At 34.4% G+C, this 15,393-nt stretch overlaps 1 protein-coding gene across 2 annotated transcripts in view; it reads left to right on the plus strand.

Moving 5' to 3' along the window:
* FAF1 (Fas associated factor 1) overlaps nucleotides 1–15,393 on the plus strand; it is a 493,047-nt gene that overhangs the window by 407,504 nt on the left and 70,150 nt on the right. The window lies entirely within an intron of this gene.

Here is a 15,393-nt window from a genome sequence, read left to right on the forward strand (position 1 = left end):
TGAAGATATGGGCAGAGTTTATGGGAGTCAACAATGGATAGTACACTCTAGGGCTAAAGGAAGCCATTACTACCCTTAGGCCTAAAGGCCTAGGAGAAGGTGGTATATGAAGAGGATCACTTCTATTAGAGAGATATAGCCAACCCTTGGTGAACTGGTAAGGAAGAAACTAAGGAATAGCTTCCCTTTCCTTTTATACTCTGATCTCCTGCTAGTACCTCCTATTGACCTAACCCAACTAGAAACTGAAAGGCAGGCAAGTGAACCTCCCTGGGCAAAAAGCTAGGTAGAGCATGGATACTGAGGGGCAAATGGAACATAATCCAACACAGATTGGTATTGTCATCTCTACTTTTCAGATGAGAAAACTGAGGATCAAAAAGTTTAAGTTAATTTACCCAAGGGTCACACAGCTAGTAGGATCTATAATAATCTCAAGTAATTATTAGTGCTTTATCAGTCAAGAAATTTCTGGATTTGGAAAACAGTCTCAAGATAAAATATGAAACAAATCTTATCATTTATTAATTTGAGATGCTAAGTTTGTATATCCATCAAATTATTCTTTTTAATTTTCTCTTTGTTTTTAATTTTTAAAGAAAGATTTACATAGAACAAATAAAGGAGAGTTTGATTTCTGAGCAATGATGAAAAGTTTCCGCGTATAATGAGTGTTTTCAATACAATACTCTTTAGCTATTACAAATGGGAAAACATAAACAATTTCCATTTAACCTTGTACTGTTGTATTTAACTTTATTTACTTGTCTCTGTCTTCTACTAGACTGTGAGTTAAAGAGCAAGGGTTGTATCGTATTCATGTTTGTAACTCTGTCTTCTAACAGTGTACCTAGGACAACGTAGGCACTCAAAAAATGTTTGTAAGTAATTGAATAAATGAATAGTTGAAAGAATTTACATGAAATAATATGACTTGAAAAAATAATACTTGATTACAATGATATAAAACCTGATGTATCCACATTAACAAATATGAAAATTCTGAGCACTATACCTAGAGTTTTAATACTCAGTAGATTCCTTTTATTGCTGTAAAAATGTTGTTTGTAATTTTTCTTAGTAGTGTTTCATTTACTCTGAGGGAAAGGTAATCGGGTATATGGTAGAATGGTGTTTATCTGTTACTTTATAAATTGACACTGACATTTTGAAATAATGAAGTACTGTACTTAGTTAGGAATTTGTAATAATAGGTGTGTTGCCATTCAAGATTACATTTATCCTGGAATAGAGGCATTGATTGACAATAATTCACTAAACACATTCTTCAGACATTTAAATCTTGAGTCTCATTAGTACTCGATTTACAGATTATACTGTATAATAATATGAATGCACAATATTTGCATGCATATTCCCAGTTCATTCTTTCATTTTAATTTGTGTTCCTCATAATTCATTGGTAAGGAAATTGACTTTAATTCGTTTAATACTGAGCACAAAACTTAATATCAGGGTTACAGGAAAAATCTAAGACTCCGTATAATTGAAATTTTTTATTGAAATTTAACTGCAAGAGATAAAAGATTTCTCTTTGTTTTTGTTTTTAGAGTGTCTTATGAAAGTTATCTTTCAGGTCATAAGTAGAGTTCCTAAGAAAAGCTTTTCTAAGTTTAAAAACTTCTTTTAGACTATGCACAGATCATGATTTGGTATCTGCTGAGTAAGTGATAAGAAACACTGTCCCTTGTAATTGTGAATTTGGCTTTACTTTATAAAAAATTTCAAATAAGACTTAAGCATACAGTTAAAATTAAATTGTGAACACGTTTGAAGGATGGCTTCCTAGGCCTGAATTTATTTAAACTTATCTTTGGTTCATTTACGTCCGTCATTTCAATGATACCATTGTATTAGTGCAACCAGAGATGCCTATATTACATAAAGCTTTTATTAAATAAAACCAAGCCCAAAGCATATTCATACTCTGAGTCATTCTTCAATGGCTCAGAATGGGCTAACCTTTTTATTGCTAATTGTTCTGTCTCTAACCAGGAAGTATAAATTATGTATGAGCCTCTGTTTTGACAGAACTATCTCCATATAGATTTATTCATAGACATTTTTATTAATGGTATTAGTTTGGTTTTATAAGTGTTTACTGAGCATCTATGAAGAATATAGCACTGGGCTATGTCCTGGGGACAGAGAGGTGCTTTGCTCTAGTGAGGGGCTATTTGCAAAGAAGGGATGAGGAGAAAAGCAAATATCACTATATGACAGTGGCCACATTTTAGCATCTGTTTTTGATTACAGCTTGGTTCCAAACAATAGATGCTTTCTAACATGTAAATGGAGTCAGTTTTTTCATATGCACTGGTTTTTTTAGCCGTGAATAATCTCAAAACCTCTGATTATCAAGAGTTTATTATACTTAGCTCTTGATCTATTTGTGGTTTCATTCATTTGTTCGTTCATCCATTCAACAGTAATTTACTTAGAATCCTCTATCGTAGGTGCAAGAATTACCCCTTTCCAGCCTAACCACTCTGATTAATTTGTATCTAAACAATATCTCTGTAATTGTCAAAACCCAAATGTTGGAGATCAGGGCAGATTTCAAGGTCAGGAACAGCATTCTCATTTCTTTGGTAATGGTAAGAATATACTAGTGGAACATGGGCAACATATGCCAGAGGGGCCTTTTTAGGCTTACCCTTTAAGGATTCTGATTTGAGACTTAAAAACAGTACTGCCACAGCACAGAGAGGGTAGGTTTATTGGCTCAAGGCAGCTTTTTGTGTTGCCAAAGGAAATTGTTGGCTTTGTGTTTGCCCCATGGAATGTGTAACTTTTTTGTCCTAAGTTTTGTCTTTATCTTACTGTTTGAAGCACTGAACTCCTTTTCCTTTCATCTGTTTAAAATCTCACCATTGTCATACCCATTCTCTTTCCAGAACTAACAATGATAAACAGGATACAGATTCTGGCTTCTGTTGATGTTTTCTTTAAAACAGGAGTAAGTCATCACAAGATAGAGAATAAAAACAGTATCTTTGTGCAAAAACTAAACCAAAACATATACAACAGACCAACCTTTAAAAGGATCTTTCACTATTAGGCTTCTTTAAAAATATATCTGGACTACTTCCTGAAGCTAGCAAGAATAGTATCAATAGTTTTGTTAGGAGAGTTTTCCCTGATATAGCTATGTATAAATCTATATGTGAGATTAAAAACAAAAACAAAAGTCAGTATTTTTAAACATCAGAATTTCACTGAAAGTGTAAAAGTCAGAGAAGATCTAATACCCAGAAGTAACTTTAAGGAAGAAGAGCTAATTGAGTTAACTGTTAATGATTCGAGCACTAAATGGATAGCTGAGAATACCATAGATGGCTTTCTGTAGTTGGTTGCTTTCTGCTCACAAAAGGGTGGTTTTTTGTTTTTTTTTTGCGATATCATTGACATATAACATTGTATTAGTTCCAGGTGTACAATGTTAATGATCTGATATTTGTATATATTATAAAATGATCACCACAATAAGTCTGGTTAACATCCATCACCACACATAGTTATAATTTTTTCTTGTGAAGAGAATTTTTAAGATCTACTCTTAGCAACTTTCAAATATACAAAACAGTATTATTAACTGCAGTCACCATGCTGTCCATTACACCCCCATGACTTAATTATTTTATAACAGGAAGTCTGTACCTTTCAACTAACTTCATCCATTTTACCCACCTCTCAGTCAGCCACTCCAGCCCGCTCACGCTGATCTCTGCCAACCATCAATCTTTTCTCTGTATCTATGAGCTTGATTTTCTTTTTTTTTTTAGATTCCACATATAAGTAAAATTATGTGGTATTTTTCTCTGACTTATTTCACTTAGCATAATGTTCTCAACGGTCCATCATGTTGTCAGAAATGGCAAGACTTTCTTCTTTTCTATGAATGAATAATATTCCATTACACACACACACACACACACACACACACACACACACACACACCACATTTTCTTTACCCGTTTATTCACTGATGGACATTTAGGTTGCTTATATGTCTGAGATGTTATAAATCATACTGCAGTGAACATGGAGGTGCATATATCTTTTCAAGTTAGTGTTTTTGTTTCCTTCAGGTAAGTACCCAGAAGTGGAATCTCTGGATCATACGGTAGTTCCATTTTTAATTTTTCTGAGGAAGCTCTATACTGTTTTCCATAGTGGCTGCACCAATTTACATTTCTACCAACAGTGCAGAAAGGTTCCCTTTTCTCCACATCCTCGTCAACACTTGTTATTTTTTGTCTTCTTGATAATAGCCATTCTAACAGGTGTGAGGTGATATTTCATGGTTTTAATTTGCATTTTCCTGATAATTAGTAATGTTGAGTACCTTTCCTGATAATTAGTAATGTTGAGTACCTTTCCTGATAATTAGTAATGTTGAGTACAACATGGTGTACCTGTTGGCCACCTGTATATGTTCTTTGGGAAAATGTCTATTCAGAATCCCTGCCCATTTTTTAATCAGATTGTTTGTTTCTTTTGCTATTGAGTTGTATGAGTTATTTATATATTGAATATTAATCCCTTATCAGATACGTGATTTGCAAATATTTTCTCCCTTTCGGTAGCTTGCCTTTTCATTTTGTTGATGGTTCCCTTTGCTGTGCAACAGCCTTTTAATTTGATGTACTCTTCTGTGTGTATATTTTTGCTTTTGCTGTCTTTGCTTTTGGTGTCAGATCCAAAAAAATCGTTGCCAAGACTGATGATAAGGAGCTTACTACCTATGTTTTCTACTAGGAGTTTTATGCTTTCAGATCTTAATTCAAGTCTTGAAACCAATTTTAGTTAATTTTTGTGTATGGTGTAAGATAGTGGCCAAGTTTCTTTCTTTTGCATGTAGCTGTACAGTTTTCCCAACACCATTTTTGGAAGAGACTGTTCTTTCCCCCTTGTATATTCTTGGCTCCTTTGTCATAAAATAATTGACAATTTATACATGGGTTTATTTCTGGCCTTTCTGTTCTGTTCCATTGATCTATGTGTCTGTTTTTATGCCAATACCATACTGTTTTGACTACTATAGCCTTGTAATATAGTTTGAAATCAAGGAAGCCTGATGCCTCCATCTTTGTTGTTGGCTTTTTTTTCTTCTTCTTCTTCTTAAGATTGCTTGGGTATTCAGAATCTTTTGTGGTTTTATACAAATTTTAGGATTCTTTGTTCTATTTTTGTGAAAAATGTCCTCAGAATTTTGATAGAGATTGCATTGGATCTGTAGATTACTTTGGGTAGTATGAACATTTTTATTCCTAGGTATTTTATTCTTTTTGATGCAGTCGTACATTGGATTGTTTTCTTAATTTCTCTTTCTGATAGTTTGTTGTTAGCATGTAGAAACATAACAGATTTTTGTATGTTGATTTTGTATCCTGCAACTTTACTGAATTTATTAGTTCTAAAACGGTGTTTTGGTGGCACCTTTAGGGTTTTCTATATATAATATCATGACACCTGCAAATAGTGACAGTTTTACTTCTTCTTTTCTAATTTTGATGGCTTTTATTTTTTTTTCTTGCCTGATTGCTCTAGCTAGGACTTCTGATACTACATTGAATAAAAATGAAACGAAAAGAACATCCTTGTCTTGTTCCTTATCTTAGAAGAAAAGCTTTTAGCTTTTCACAGTTGAGTATGATGTTAGCTATGGGCTTGTCATAAATGGCCTTTAATTTGTTGAGGTACATTCCCTCAATACCCACTTTGTTGAGAGTTTTTATCACAAATGGATGTTGAGTTTTGTCAAGTGCTTCTTCTGCATCTATTGAGATGACCATATGTTTTTTATCCTTTGTTTTGTTAATGTGGTATATATCACATTGAGTTATTTGCGTGTATTAATCCACTCTTGCATCCCTGGAAAAAATCCCACTTGATCATGATGTAATATCCTTTTAATGTGTCATTGAATTCAGTTTGGAAATATTTTGTTGAGGATTTTTGCATCTGTGTTCATCAGGAATATTGGCCTGTAATTTTCCAATCCTGTGGTGCCCTTGTCCAGTTTTGGTATCAGAGTGATGCTGGCCTTATAAAATGCATTTGGCAGTGTTTCCTACTCTTCTATATTTTGGAGGAGTTTGAGAAGGATTGGAATTAATAATTTTTTAAATGTTGGTAGAATTCACCTGTGAAGCCATCTGGTCCTGGACATTTGTTTGTTGAGAGATTTTTTGATTACTGATTTAATCTCCTTAAATCGATCTTTTCAGATTTCCTGTTTCTTCATGATTCAGTCTATACATTATGTATGTGTCTATACATTTATCCATTTCTTCTAGGTGATCTAATATGTTGGTGTATAATTGTTCATAGTAGTCTCTTATGATCCTTTGTATTTCAGTGGTATCAGTTGTAATGTATACTCTTTCTGATTTTGACTCCTGTCGTTTTTTCTTGGTGAGTCTAGCTGAAGGTTTGTCAATTTTGTTTATCTTTCCAAAAAACCAGTTCTTATTTCATTGATCTTTTCTGTGGTCTTTTTATTCTCTTTCATTTCTTTCCACTCTGATTTTTGTTATTTTTCTTCCCTTTACTAACTTTGTTAGTAGAACAACTTTGTTCTTCTTTTTCTAGTTTCCTGAGATATAGTTAGGTTGTTCTCCAACAACCTTTCTTGTTTCTTGATGTAGGCATTTGTCGATATGAAATTCCCTCTTAGAACTGCTTTTGCTGCATCCCATAAGTTTTGTTATGTTGTATTTCTTTTCATTTGTCTCAAGGTATTTTTTTGATTCCTCTTTCGATTTCTTCTTTGACCCATTTGTTGTTCATTAGCATGTTGTTTAATCTTTACATATTTGTGAATTTTCCAGTTTTCTCCTTGTAATTGATTTCTAGTTACATTACTTTGGTTGGAAAAGATGCTTGATACAATTTAACTCTTCTTAAATTTGTTAAGACTTGTTTTGTGACCTAATATGTAATCCATCCTGGAGAACATTTCATGTACACTTAGGAAGAATGTGTATTCTGTTGCTTGTGGATGGAGTGTTCTATATATGTCTGTTAACTCCATCTTGTCTAACATGTTGTTTAACTCCAGTGTTTCCTCATTGGTTTCTTGTCTGGATGATCCATCCATTATGAAAGGGGTGTATTAAAGTCCTCACTATTATTGTGTTGCTATCTGTTTCTTCCTTTAGGTCTGTTAATATTCATTTTATATATTTAGATGCTCCTATGTTGGGTGCATAAATTTTTTTTAATTTCAAAAAAATATTTATTCATTCATTCATTTTGGCTGCTCTGGGTCTTACTTGTAGCATGTGGGCTCTTCATTGTGGCACGTTTAGTTGTGGCATGCAGACTCTTAGTTGCAGCATGCATGTGGGATCTAGCTCCCCAACGAGGGATCAAACCTGGGCCCCCTGCATTGAGAGCGTGGAGTCTTACCCACTGGACCATCAGGGAAGTCCCTAAATGTTTTAAAAGGGTTCTTCATCCAATGATTTTTTTCCATAGTTAGGCCCAGATCACAGAAGATGATGTTTTCACTCATCATGCTTGTATATATTCATTTCATAAATATTTATTGGTCTTTTTCTATGCACCAGATGTAGGGCACCAGTAACACAGTTGTGAGCAAGACAGACAGGGTCCTTGGACTTACAACCCAGCAGTTCCAAGTTGATGAAGCCCCAGGAGCACCCAGCTAGGGTGAGCTAGACATGCTATGTAAGCAATTTGACATGGAACACAGAAGGGCGCTTGCATTCTGCCAGTGCAAGCTATGAGGCAGGTAGTATAGGTAAGAAATAAGATAATAATTGTAGTCATTCTTCACGTTCCTCCTATATATCAGGTATAGTTCTAATCTCTAAGGCAGTGTTTTTCAGTGTGTTTCCTAGACTTTTGGTGTACTCAGCTATCTATCAAGGATTCCAAGCAGTTAGGTGTGAACAAGCAACATAATCAGTTTTGTTCACTTTTATTTCACATTTTGAAATGTAAAATAAATTATGGTATCCCTCCAAATCCTATTTCATTCACTGTATCTTTTACAATTTATTAGACTCCTCATGTACAACAAGAATTGCATTGGTTGCTTAGTCTTGACAAATACTCATTTAACTGGGGCAGTTGATTTGGCTTCTGAACTTTCATGTCATTCATGTGTTATTCTTAAGTTTACATTCATTTTTCCTTGGTAAATTAGTTATATTATATTCTTAGTTCACCAGAATTGATCGTGGCTTACATGTGGTTCATTGAAGCATAAAAACAGTGATGAAAATACTATAATAAATACTGTAAATCAGTACAGATAGTTGGAACTACTTCAACATCAGTGTAAACATAATTCAGAGAACTATAGTGCTAGTATAGGAAATGCCAAGGCAGCTGACTCTGATTTTAATGATTTCACACTAGCTTCTATAAAAGAAAATTTTGACTGAGAAGTAAATGTATGAAAATTGATTATATAGGAAAAGCAATCTATTTACCCTTAGTGCCACTGTTTCTGTTATAAAATTTATCATAAAACCATGAGGTCTTCAAAGTTTTTGTTTCATTTGTAAGTAAAGCCCAATGACCTACCTCTCTGTTAAATCAATAGATTTTTTTCAGAGCAAGAGAAAAAAGAATACTTACCACTAAAACAATTTTTTAAATTTTATTGCTTAAGTCAGAGAAGTAACCAAACCAGGAGAAATTGCTTACAAATTGGACTCTGAGGTAAAAATGGATTCAAATATTACTCCTGACAAGAAACTTGTAAATCCAGCTACTACAAAGTTAACAGTAGAAAAAAAAAATGCTCAAACAAGAGAGGAGAATAAGTTCCTAGGGAAGTACTTCATCAAATGGCACTGTTGGATGGCATGCAATGGCAATAGGATGGTCTGTAGAAGAGCAGTGACCACACTGTGCTCACTATCTTGCTTTTCGGTTAGATAAAACCACTACTGTGTGCGAAGTGAGAATCGGTTCTTGGCATATTGTTATACGTATATATATATGAGGTAGAATCATCTCTTCATTCTGTTCATCAATGAGAAATGTATATTACCAGAGAAGTTTTAACAATGATTATTTTGCAAGTTCTGAGTTAGATTTTAAAAGATAAGGTAGAATCAGTACTGATGACAAAATTACTTCAAAGAACACCATCCAGAAAATGCAAAAACAACCCACAGATTGGGAGAAAATCTTTGCAAATCATATATTTGATAAGGGACTTGTATCTAGAATATATAAAGACCACTTACAACTCAATAATAAAAAGGTAAATTACTCCCATTAAAAATTGTGCAAAGGATCCGAATAGACATTTCTCCAAGGAAAATAAGCAAATGACCAATAAGCACATGAAAAGATGTTCCATATCATTGGTAATCAGGCAAATGCACATCAAAACCACAGTGAGATACCACTTCACAGCAACTACAGTGGCTAGAATCAAAAAGTTAGATAACAAGTGTTGGTGAGGATATGGAGAAAGTTGAACCCTTGTAGACTGCTGGTGGGAATATAAGATGGTGAAACTGCTTTGGAAAATAGTCTGGTACTTCCTCAATTGATTAAACATAGTTACCATATGATCCAGCAGTTTCACTTCTAGTTATATACCTAAGAGGAGTGAAAAGATATGTCCATACAAAAATTTGTACATGAATGTTTATAGCAACATTACTGTAGCCAAAAGATAGAAACAACCCAAATATTCATCAAGGTATGAATGAGTTAGCAAAATGTGGTATATACATACAATGGAATATTATTCAGCCATAAAAAGGAATGAAATTCTGATACATGCTACAATATCAGATAAATTTTGAAAACATTATGCTAAGTGAATGAGCTCATCACAGAAGACCACATATTATATGGTTCTGGACTCATATAATAAGTCCAGAGTAGGAAACTCTATAGAAACAGAAAGTAGAATTGTGCTTGCTTACAGTTGGATGTGGGGAGTAAGTGGTTTTGGAATATAGGAGGGTGATAGCCAGAGGTTTGTGTGGTTCCTTTTAGAGGTGATGAATATGTTCTAAATTTGACTATGGTGATGGTTGCATATATCTATGACATGTACACTTTAAACCATTGATTGACTTGTACACCTTAACCATGTGAATTGTGTGTTATGAATGCATTATATCTCAATCAAGCTGGTTTAAAAAAGAAGACAAACTATATGTTCAGCAAGAAAGATTATGACTATTCAGATGAAAAGGATTGCACCTGAATGTCAATCTAAACACTGCTTTACTGAAATGAATAGCTAGTAATTAATAATACTCCCCTCAAATCTTGATATGGTATTGAAGAAAATAATGAAAATTGCTAATATCTTCGGCAGCTTCAAGTAGACATCTTTCTGGTAAACCGTTTAAATAATGCAAAAGGAGTCTAAGACGTTCCTTCTCAAACAAGTATACTGGTTATCTAAGTCAGATCTCAGAGTGTCACCTGGGAACTTGTTAGAAATGCAATTTTTCAGGCCCCAGCCCCAGACCTGCTGAATCAGAATTATGAGGGTGGGAACCAGTAATCTGTTTTAACAAGCCCCCCAGTTGATTCTGCTGCACAATAAAGTTTGCAGTCCTCTTCCCTAAGGGAAAGGTATGAGCATAAGTTTTTGTAATGAGGCATGTGATAAAAACTTTTTATGACTCTAATAATAAAGGTAAAAATGCAAGGGCCTTGTTCAAATTTTATATCTCAGTAATATATTCTTGAGCATCCTAACCCTGTTTTTCGGGGCTAAAAATACCATAGTTTTTAATTTTGAGAATAAAATTTCAAGATTTCTTAGGAAAAAATGAACTGTGGTGCACATGGCTTTAATTATCAAGAGTTTGATTCTTTCCAAAAACTTGATAACCTTCTTCATTCCTCAGTAAAAGAAATAGATTATATATAATAGAGGATGTTTCCAATCCCTTAAGGCTTCAAGAAGAAATACTTTTTAGAGGAAGAGCACCCAAAAAATGAATTAGGAATCTACTTACCACTATCTCCCAAGGTTAAACGGTCAAGTCTTTGCCTCTTGAGTGTGATAAACTCATTGACTTAAGTCTGATATAGCTTAAAGTAGCCCTGTATGAGGACTTTCCTGGTGGTCCAGTGGTTAAGACTCCGCACTTCCACTGCAGGGGAGCATGCGTTCGATCTCTGGTTGAGGAACTAAGACCCCACATGTCTCTCCGTGTGGCCAAAAAAAAAAAAGTAGCCCTGTATGAGAAGTGTCTTTATAATTTGAGTCCTTATTTGATCCAAATATTCAGATACAACTGAAAAAGCCAACAAGCATTAGATTATATTCTTAATAATCTCTAATTGGAATTTTCTAAGTTATTAGAAATAAAGAAAAAAATGGGATGTGAAAGCTACTCTACAGCTGAAACTAGGAGTCATCAATCTGGATATAAATAACTTTGGTGAAATACTGTAAACAATATCAATTACCTTTTAGTTAAAAGGTAAAGATAATAAACTATTACTAGTATTAATTAAATATTATGGCTAGGCTTCCCTCGTGGTGCAGTGGTTGGGAGTCTGCCTGCTGATGCGGGTGATGCGGGTTCGTGCCCCGGTCCGGGAAGATCCCGCATGCCGCGGAGCGGCTGGGCCCGTGGGCCATGGGCGCTGGGCCTGCACATCCGGAGCCTGTGCTCCACAGCAGGAGGGGCCACAGCGGTGAGGGGTCCGCGTACCGCAAAAAAATATATATATATTATGGCTTATTTTTGTTATCTAAAAATTAAGATCTTAGAAATTTTCCTAAAATTGATGGTTTACACATGGGCCAGTATCATTAAGTTCACTATTTTAAACGAATTAAAGTCTGTTTCTTTGCCAATGAATTATGAGGTACACAAATTAACATGAAGACTGAACTGGGAATATGCTCACAAATATTGTGTGTTCATACTATTATACAACATAATCTGTAAATTTGGTATTAATGAGACTCATTTGATGAGGAAAAAGTATTTGACAAAATCAAACACCATTTCATGATAAAAACAAACAAAACAATAGTTACAGAAGGGAACTTCCTCAACATAATAAAGGCCATATTTGAGAAACCACAGCTGACATTCATACCCAATTGTTAAACACTGGAAAGCTTTTCCCCTAAGATCAGGAACAAAACAACTATGTTTACTTTCACCGCTGCTATTCAGTAGTGGAAGTTCTATATAGAGCAGTTAGGCAAGAAAAATAAATAGGAGGCATTCAAATTGGAAAGAAGTAAAATTATCTCTGTTCACAGATGACATGATCTAATATATAGAAAACCCTAAAGATTACACACACACACTGTTAGAGCTAATAAACAAATCTGACAAAGTTGCAGGGTATAAAATTAAAAATCAGTTGTATTTATACTAACAATGAAGAATCTGAAAAGGAAATTTAGAAAAGAATTCCATTTACAATAACATTAAGAATAATGAAATACTTAGAAATAAACTTAACCAAGAAGGCCCATGCCCTGTATTCTGAAAACTAAAAATATTGCTGGAAGAAATTAAGAAGGCCTAGATAAATGGAAATACCTCCCCTGATCATGGAATTGGAAGACTTAATGTTGTTTAGATAACAACACTTTCCAAAGTGATCTACAGATACAGTGCAATCCTTATCAAAATCCCAAAGGTGATTTTTGCAGAAACAGAAAAACCCATTCTAAAATTCATACAGAATTTCAGGAAACCCAAAATCACTGAGACAATCTTGATTTCAAAACTCACTACAAACCTACAGTATCAGAACAGTGATAGCATCAGGATGGATATGTGGACCTACAGAATAGAAAAGAGAACCCAGAAATATTCCCTCATATGTATGGTCAAATGTTTTTTACCATGGGCGCCAAGACCATTGAATAGGGAAGGAACAGTCTTCAACAAATGGTTCTGGGAAAGCTGGATACCTAAATGCAAAAGAATGAAGTTGAACCCTTACCTAACAGCATATACAAAAATTAGCTCAAAATGGATCAAAGACCTAAATTTAAGACCTAAAACTATAAAACTCTTAGAATAAAACATAGGGGGAAATCACCATGACTTTGGATTTGGTAATGGTTTCTTGACATGAAAAAGCACAGAAAACAAAAGAAAAAATAGATAAGTTTGGAGTCCATAAAAATTTAAAACTTTTGTGCATCAAAGAACACTATCAAGAGAGTGAAAAGACAACGTACGGAATAGAAGAAAATACTTATAAATCATATATAATAGGATTTAATATCCAGAATATATAAAGAATTCGCACAACTTAACAACAAAAAAGCCAAACAGCACAATTCAAAATGGACAAAGGACTTGAATAGACATTTCTCCAAAGACGATACACAAATGGCCAATAAGCACAGGAAAAGATGCTCAACATCATTAGTCATTAGAGAAATGCAAATCAAAATCACAATAAGATACCATCTCACATCCACTAGGATGGCTTTAATCTAAAAGAATGGAAAATAGCATGTGTTGACAAGGATGTGGAGAATTAGAACCCTTGTACATTGCTGGTTAGAATGTAAAATGGTATATGGAAAACAGTTTGGCAGTTCTTCAGAAAGTTAAACAGAATTATCACATTACCCAGAAATCCATTTCTAGGAATCAAAAACAGGGACTCAGAACTTGTACACGAATGTTCATTGCAGCATTATTCACAATAGCCTAAAGGTATAAACAATCCAGATGTCTAATAACAGATGAATGGATAAACAAAAGGTGGTATATGCATGCAATGGATTATTATTCAGTCATAATAAAGATTTAATATATGCTGCAACATGGATGAACCTTGTAAACCTTGAAATGAAAACTGCCAGACACAAAAGACCAAATTTTATGATTCCACTAATATGTCTTGAATAGGCAAATTCATAAGAACAGAAAATAGATTAGAGCCCAGGAACTGGAGATATGGGGTGGGTTGGGGAGTTATTGCTTAATGGGTATAGAGTTTCTGTTTAGGGTGATGAGAAAGTTATGGAAATAGATAGTGGTGATGGTTTGCACAACATTGTGAATGTAATTAATGCCACTAAATTGTATAGTTAAAATAGTAAATTGTATTCTACACATACCTTACTATAATAATTTTTTTTTAAAGGACAACACAATACACATGGGTGTTTGGTACTTTTGAGTGCAGGGAATGGAGAGATTGCTGAGGGCTGGCAATCTTGTTTATTCTTGAGCTCAGAACTTGCTGGACACTACTGGGGACTGACGTAGAGTGGAAAAGATTCCAGCTCTGCCTTCGTGAGCTTTAATCCTGAGCAGTTTATTACTCTGTATTAAATTCCAAACTTCTACCTCTTAGGGAAGCAAGGATGTCAGTTGAAGTACCTTAAAGAATGGAACAAGCATGTGTTTGAGTGTCTGCTAGTGCCAAGCATTATGCTAGTTACTTTCTCTAAATACTGTCTTTTAGCTTTCATGGTAATCTTATGGGATACTTATTATCCCCGTTTTATTGAGGAGGAAAGTGAGGCTTATAGAAGTTAAATAATTTGCCCAGTCACACAGCTGTGTCAAAACCAGAATACATACTTACGTGCTTTTCATACATCATCATCCCTTGTAAAGCTGAGTTACATTTACATTAAAGATTCATGGGATAAACTGAAGTAGTACTCTTATCAAGATTAGGTAGAGTCAGTGGACTGACCTGAAGAGTAGGTCAGACACTCACAGATTCCCAAATATCATATTCACTTGAGTAGAGTAAAAAAGTTTGTCATAACTGTCTACTCTTGAGCATGGAATAATGCTCACTGTTAAAAAATTATATCCACACCCTGTTTATTTACATTTGTTGCTCTTAAAGTGCCTGCTGATGGATCTGTTCATTCATGCTTGACACCTCAGAGTAGAAGTTAATAATTTGTCATTTGTGAAGCTAATGTAAAGAGATTTATGACTCAACATTGGCATTACAATTCAACACACCTGTTCAGAGCCAGCCCTCCCATTTTTCCTTCCTTTGCCTGAGGTGGAGACTTCTTCATGGATTACAGTAACACTTTTTGACAAGCTTAGACTGGGTGGAGCTGCCTTGTACTGACAGCCCACAGTTGATGATATCTCAGTAATGCATTCTTTTTTTATTTGAGCTGTCAACATTTATTACTGTAAAAGCACTCATTTTTAAACAGCTGGCCCAACCTGTCTACTTTTTGTTTTTAGTAGCAGTAGAGTCTAACAAAGTATGTTTATTTTTCTAGTTATACAATCTTAGCTAGCTTTGGGGGAAGTATATCTAGTTGTGTTTTCTTTTATGTACCATTGTTTTAAAAGTAGCTATCTTAGTGTTCTCCAAATAAAAAATTAAAGCCTTCTACTACTTCTAAAATCTTCTTAAGTGGCTATTGAGACT

Source organism: Lagenorhynchus albirostris, chromosome 2 (genome assembly GCF_949774975.1).
Source record: "Lagenorhynchus albirostris chromosome 2, mLagAlb1.1, whole genome shotgun sequence".
NCBI lineage: Eukaryota > Metazoa > Chordata > Mammalia > Artiodactyla > Delphinidae > Lagenorhynchus > Lagenorhynchus albirostris.